This window comes from Quercus lobata, chromosome 5 (assembly GCF_001633185.2).
Source record: "Quercus lobata isolate SW786 chromosome 5, ValleyOak3.0 Primary Assembly, whole genome shotgun sequence".
NCBI classification, from domain to species: Eukaryota; Viridiplantae; Streptophyta; class Magnoliopsida; order Fagales; family Fagaceae; genus Quercus; species Quercus lobata.
In genome coordinates, this window is record NC_044908.1 from 47,435,874 (window position 1) to 47,443,153 (window position 7,280).

The 7,280-nt window shown below is 31.4% G+C and overlaps 1 long non-coding RNA gene across 1 annotated transcript; it reads left to right on the forward strand.

Moving 5' to 3' along the window:
- Positions 1-1,866: 1,866 nt before the first annotated feature.
- LOC115992359 lies at positions 1,867-5,711 on the forward strand. Its single transcript, XR_004092487.1, has 3 exons — positions 1,867-2,108; positions 4,008-5,146; positions 5,287-5,711. It is a non-coding gene; the product is annotated as an uncharacterized LOC115992359 (long non-coding RNA).
- The last annotated feature ends 1,569 nt before the right edge of the window (positions 5,712-7,280 follow it).

The window sequence follows — 7,280 nt, forward strand, 5'->3', positions numbered from 1 at the left end:
GGGTTTTGAGATGCTAAATGCTAAAATTTTTTAGAAGTGTTGATGGGAATGCTCTAAAGGGTTACTACAAATTTGTCTTTGGGATACAACCAAGTTTATTGGGTTCTACAAATAGTAATTTTGGAAAATAGCCACAATATTTCTTGTGTTTCTTAGAAACTATTTTAGGGAGAGAGAGAACTTACTATCAAATGAATATGAACCACTATTTATACCCATATGGTTATAACCCTTCAATATGTACCAATGGAGAGTTACAATGTTTCATAAAACTGTTCATAAGGCTTAAAACCTATTCAAATGTTTAGAACAATTACCAGAAATTCAATAGAAATTCAGCTTTTACATGTCTTAATCGATCGAGAGGAATCGAGTATCAATCGAAAGATTTTTTTCAATCAATCGAATCAGGAATCAAACATCGATTGAGACATCTAGAAGTTTCAGATCAAATTTCTTGATCACTTCGATCGATTGAACATACTGAATTTTGAATTTTCACCTAAAAAATTCATGAACTTGAATTTTCATTTTATCATCATTATAAAACAAAATTCTCAAAACTTAAAAATCATTATTACAACCTATCCATATATATACCTATTATACAATAATAATATAAAAACCCATTTATCTCTCCTCTCCCATCTCTCTCTTCCCTCTTCCTCCCTCTCTCCATCAAATCCACACTGCCACCTAGAGAGAGAGAATTAAATAAGTAAATTTATGTTTATAACCTTAATGTGTCGGAATTTTTTTTGGATATATCAACCCTAATGTGGGTAGTTTTGGACATATGTAGAGTTAAAATAGTAATTTGAAAGGTTTTACACACCCAATGGTAATGTTCTTAAAGCAACCGCATCAATTAGTAGAAAATAGAAAAAAGATTACTTTTACCCATTTTACCTAAAAAAATCACCCACATTAGTGTTTGCAAAAATTTGTATATATTAAAAAATGTTAAAATAACCATGCATATATGCACAGTTACGGTAGCTTTCTATATATTATTTTAATATTTTTTTTCTCTTCCCTTACATCCTCTCTCTTCCCCTAACTCTCTCTCTTCAATCCATAATCTCTACAACTGATCAATGCAACCTAGCATCGCCAACCACACACAGACCCACAACTGCAAACAGACCCACCACCACAACCCACCACCACCAACCACCACCACCACAACACAGACACACCTCACAAAATCAACCAAAAATCAAACAAACCCACACACAAACACACTACGAAATCAACCAAAAATCAAACACGCCCACACAGTGACTCACCAATAGAGACAGAGAGCAACATTGTTGCCTCCTTGTGGTTGTGGGTTGGTGCTTGGAAGTCGACTGAAACGAGTCTTGGTGCTCGTGGATGAGATCATAGTTTTTGGGTCGATTGGAACGAATCTCTATAGATTGGTGCTTGTGATCATGAGGGAGAGAGGAAGAAGCAATTTCAACCAAGAGGGGAAGAGAGAGAGGCGAGTGTCATCCATGGAAGCGATGGTGTCTTCAAGGATGGAGAGAGAGAGAGAGAGAGAGTTAGTTTTCAGATGGGTTTTAAAAGGGATTTGAGATAAATAATAATAATAATAATAAATGAGGAAAATTATTATTTAAATAAAATAAATAATATAATAGTGGATGTTTTGTAAAAATGAGTTTATAAAATTAAAAAAGTTTTTTTTTTTCTTTTACAAAATAGACAGAAATTTTGCATCCACTTATGCCATTGCTCTTATAGTTCAATTAACATTTCTTGATTGACCAAAAATAAAATAAAATAAAATTCCCCAATTATTAAAAAAAAAAAAAAAACAACAACAACAACAACAACAACAAAACGTCAGGTAACCATTTCACCATATAATGATAACATAGGACAGAGGAGAACAGACACAGCAGCAAGTCGCATAATCAAAAAAAGAAAACCAGACAGAGCTGTAGTGTCGTACGCGATTAGGACTCTGAGCAGAGCTCGTCACCACTAGAGGCTTGACCCGTCGGCGATTCTCGGCGTGACTCAGTTCCCCAAGTCCAGAAGGACCGTCTCGAGTTTCCATCGGAGATATCACGGTGTTGTTGCACCCAATCAAAAATCAGGTATCGTCTGTTTTTTACTTTTTTTTTTTTTTTTTGGATAAGTTTTGATTAAAGTAGTAATTATTGATAATAACCAGACATGCAAAATTTTGGTGCTTGATATGTGTGTGGAAATTACAGGGTTTTTTTTTTTTTTTTTTTTTTGCTAACTTTTAAGTTTTTGTAATTTTTTTTTTAAAACTATTATTTAGTTTGGTTTGCAATGGAGGAATAATAATTGATATGTCAAAATAAATTTGCTATATATTAAACTTCTGGATTACTGGAAAATTGGTTCTGGCAAGTGGGGTTAGTTGCATGTAGTTTTTACCAGCTAGAAGTGAGTTCAAATATATATATATATATATATATATATATATATATATAATTGAAAATTTAACAAAAATTATATATATTTATTTTATAATCGAATGGTATGAAATTGAAATTATGTTTGGAAAAATAAAAAAAAGATTGAAGTAAAAATAGACAATCGCATTTCAATTTTTGCAAAAATGGTAGAAGAATGAAAATATATATAATAAATGAATGCTTCTTCTGTAATAGAATACAAATGTTAATAGGCAAATATAGCATTCAACTTCATTGCACTGAGCTCTTGTCCCTCAAAGCACTTCGCATGCCATTATCAGTAGAGATACCACATGAGACACAATGAAACCACTTTCCATATCCTCCTCCCATTGCCTCTCGTCCCATACCACCCCAGCCAACTCGCTAATAGTTCTTAAACAAAAAACAGCATCAACCGAGAAATACCAAACAAACATAATGTCATGGACCACAATTTCATAATATCTGCGCACTTGTGTATAGAAATATCCTATGGCATTAGGGATATATATTTTAAGGTTTTAGATAAATTTATTCAAACAATATATAAAGACCCCCTCTTTCTCAAACGAAGCATAAACTATATACAGCAGACACAATGTGAACTGTGGTTTATTGTTTGAAAACAATTTTGAAGTGGAGAAATGATACCTATAGTAACATAGGACACCATCCATTACCTTAGAGGCGTCAATTTTATCACATTTCTTAATCTGTTTCTTAGCTAACAAACAACTTTCAATTGATCCCCTCACTCTCACATGCCTCAAGATGGAATTTCTTATGCTCTGCATGTTCAGGAGAGATGAAAAAGTCAAAAAATTAAACTGATATGACTATGTCAACTAAAGGCTCATAAATCGAATTAGAGAAAGGATACTAGAATAGTGCTTGAGTGCTCTATAATTAAACTAATGAGATAGGAAAATAATTTGACACTAACCCAGGTCTCCATTCAAATGAAGGCAAAGTAGAAACTGTGAAAAGCACATAGTTCTAGAGTTCTTTCATCAAACAGTTGATGATTCCTGAATCTTGACGTGCCTAATTTATCGATTGCTATCTACTCACTCTTTAGCAAAATAATGCTCAAGTGGTTAGTTAAAAAGCATCATTCTCATGTCCAGTTACACTAAGAATTGTATCATGGCATTGCACCACACACAAACACATAGTGCGCATAGCACATTGGCCTCTATAAGATCTTGAAAACTGAAGGGAAAACTCTTGAGCTGCTATAAAGCATCAAGCCATTGACTTTCCTCACCTCCTCTGTTGGTAGATGCCACAGCTTCTGTTGCCTTTTTTGCTGCTTCAAACAATTCCACCAACTCTCTCTATTATTTATATCCCCTCCCCACAGATATTTTGTTTCACATTTTAATTTAATAAACAAATCAAAGTGGCATTCAAATAATTATACATTTAAGAAAAGAAAAAAAAATCTTCAGTACCAAAAACAATAACAAAAGATTTTGAAAACATTACATAGATCTGGTATTGGATAGGAGAGGACTTTAGTCTTTAGCGGAGTGCACTTCTTATTTTGTTTCTAATCATTTTCAGGGATACAAAACAGAGAAATCGCTAGAGTAAGTAATTATGTATGGCATACACCAAGAGTACCGCTGCTTGAAGCATTGGAGATCTCATGTTGCTCAAGGGTGGATTATCTTCAACTTCTTAATCTTCCCAAGCTTAAGAAGGCAGAATTTGACTCGTGTCTCACTATTAAGATTAATGAAGCACCTAATCTTCATATACTTTCTGGTACAGGTATTGTTAGGAGTTTACTTTTGGATATGTCTACTTCAGAAAATGTAAAGAAGCTGAAAATTGGTTATGTGGGCATTTCTAGACATTATCTTGAATAACTTAATTCAAGATTTCCTCTGCTTGAGACTTTGGAGATGCAACCCTCAAACTTACCTGAGATTAAAATTTCACATCATCGACTTGAGAAGTTTAAATTGTTTATTAACGGAGACACCATACTTCAGATGGACTGCAAAAATCTTAGTTCTTATGCATACCTTGGCACTCACATCCCATCCTTGTCAATCAATTCTTCTAGATTACAGAAATCCCAAAATTTAATATCGATCCATTATCCTCTAGACACTTCATGGTTTCTGAAATTAAGACAATATCTAGGAAACTTCAAGCAAACAGTTCTATCCTTGAGGATTGATGAGTCTCCCACGGTAAACCTACAAATAAAGTTTATCATTTTATTATTATAATTTTTTTAATTTTGCTAACCTAAAGCTTATTGATTTAATTTCTTGATTTTAATTTTTACATGCCGGTATCATACTTGTCTTGTTCTAATTATGTACTTTTTTAGGACTATTAATTGTCACTTAATTGATAGAATATTAATATTCTTTCATTTCTTTTCTTAAGGAGAGTTTGCAGGTTAATTTTTTCCAAATCTTCATTCATTCTAGAAAACCATTTCCGTAAATAGTTCAAGATATTTGAGTATAATTTAACATATATCTTTTGAATACATATATCACCTTTACTACAGAGCAGTTAAGTGAACACTCAATTCCTCCTCGCTCGAATCTCAACCTCTTGAGTTTGTTAAAAATTTTCCACCTTCAGAAGATTATAGAGCTCTTATAGATGGCTTGTTATGGAGTACTCATCCAGAAAGCCTATCAGTATCATGTGTGCAACCAAACAGACCATTCATTAATGTAAGTATACCTGATAAATAAAAAATAAAAAATAAATAAAAAATTATGTATACATTTTCTAATGACAATGGTTCTAAATTCTAATTGTTGTTTATTTGCTGTTTATTTCAAACTACTAAACTTCTTTTTATATGTTTTAGTTCCTACACAAGAACCTTCTAATGGTTGAAGAAGAAGTTGCAGTGACCGTCAAATCAATGTTGTCAGCATGACTTAAAGGGGATTAAATCAAGATACTTCGACGGGGAAAAATATGTAAATTATCCTCACCTTCAAGAATCATATTATTCCTTGCAAGGTAGTACAGCACCAAAGGAAATTGGATTTGATTTATTTTGGGTGATTGAAATTTATGAATAGGGTAAAAGTGAATATCTCAGTGAGAAAAAGTACTTTGATTCAAGATGATGGAATGAAGAAAGAGGAAGACATATGTTTATGTTAATCAAGGAGGTGACAATATAGTTTTCGAATGCATGGAATGAATTAAAAAGCATTCTAGTGGTCCAGTTATCCAAAGTATTTTGAGATTAAATTTTTGTTGTTGATGGTGGAGGTGGTAATAGAGGAGGAAGGTAAAAGTTTAAAATTTATCTATTTATAAATATATATATATATATATATAGAGAGAGAGAGAGAGAGAGAGAGAGATGTTACATCTACAACATTTTTACAACAAATCACAAATGGTTAGTTGTTATTGGTTCAAATTTGAAATTGACACTAAGATTACTTTTTTGTCTTAACAATAACAACTAGTAACAACTTACCACTTAAGATTTGTTGTAAAAATGCTGTAGATATATCATTTCTCATATATATATATATATGTGTGTGTGTATATATATATTAATGTTTATAGGTTATAGTTCATAGTTGAAACATGTAAGTTCTTGGGGTTCTAAGTTCTTGAAGCATAGAGTGCACCCCACCTAAAATTTGGTTTGGCAGATCACTATTGTCGTGTAGAATTTGCTTTCAGTTCTTCCGAATACCCCATACTGTACACAAGCAACATTTCAAGACTAGAGTTGACTCCATTGTTAAAATATGTGTTTCTATCTCTAGGAAAATGGAGTGCATAACTTGTTAGCACCCACATTGCTTGTACCAAAACATGTGATATAGACTCCTCTTCTGTCCCTCAACCAATTCTGTAAAAATCGGTGGTTTAACAATGAAAATTGCCAGTTCAACCGATATAAACCAAGAACCGAACTCTTTTTCAGTTCTTTGACTGCTTCAGTTTCTTAAACCACTAGTCACAGACCCTTGCATTGGGCGTGATAATTTTTTAGATAAAATATTATTTTAGTCCCTTAGACTTTATAAAGAGTTTTTTTTTTTTTTTTTATATAAATAGTTTTATCATATTTTTCGTAATCTTATCTATAATGTTTTTTTATCATTATCATATATTTATTGGTTGATGATTTGCATAATACAGACATTAAATAAGAGGTAGAACTATTCATTAAATTTTTTTAAGTCATGGTGTATGAAGATTATGATTATATATATATATATATATATATATGTAATTTCCCTAGTTAGAGATTGATTAGTTTTAAGTTTAAATTTTGTATTATTATATTTAATTGTTGATTATTGATTTAATTAAGTGAATGTAATGGTTGATCTTATTGCACTATAAAGTTTTTAATGTCCTCTGTATAGCCATATCTATTTTACTTCTTACTCCTCTTGACTACCTTTTTATTTTCCAAATAATAGTTATTAATTGATGTTTGATTTCATTTTTTTTCTTTTTTCTTTTTTCTTTTTTCTTTTTTTTCCTTCTGAATTTTCAAGGAAATATGAAAGGCATTTCTCTAGTTTGGCCTCAATCAATTAAGATATCCATAATATATTAATGGAAGTAATAATGAGTCTTAAATTTTTTTAATGTAAGAAGTGGTTAGGTTATTGGTATGTCAAAAGTTTCAAGGAAATGTAAAAGGCCTTTTTTAGAAAAAAGAAATTGTGACTTTTTGAATTGTAGAAATATGATTGTTTTAATTACCTTGTTTATAGATTTCATTATTAAGGTATAAACATCTAAATTAAAGTAGATAAATATATAAATGCAAAATTATATGTAAAGTTACAACCGCAAAAGATAAATATGTATAGA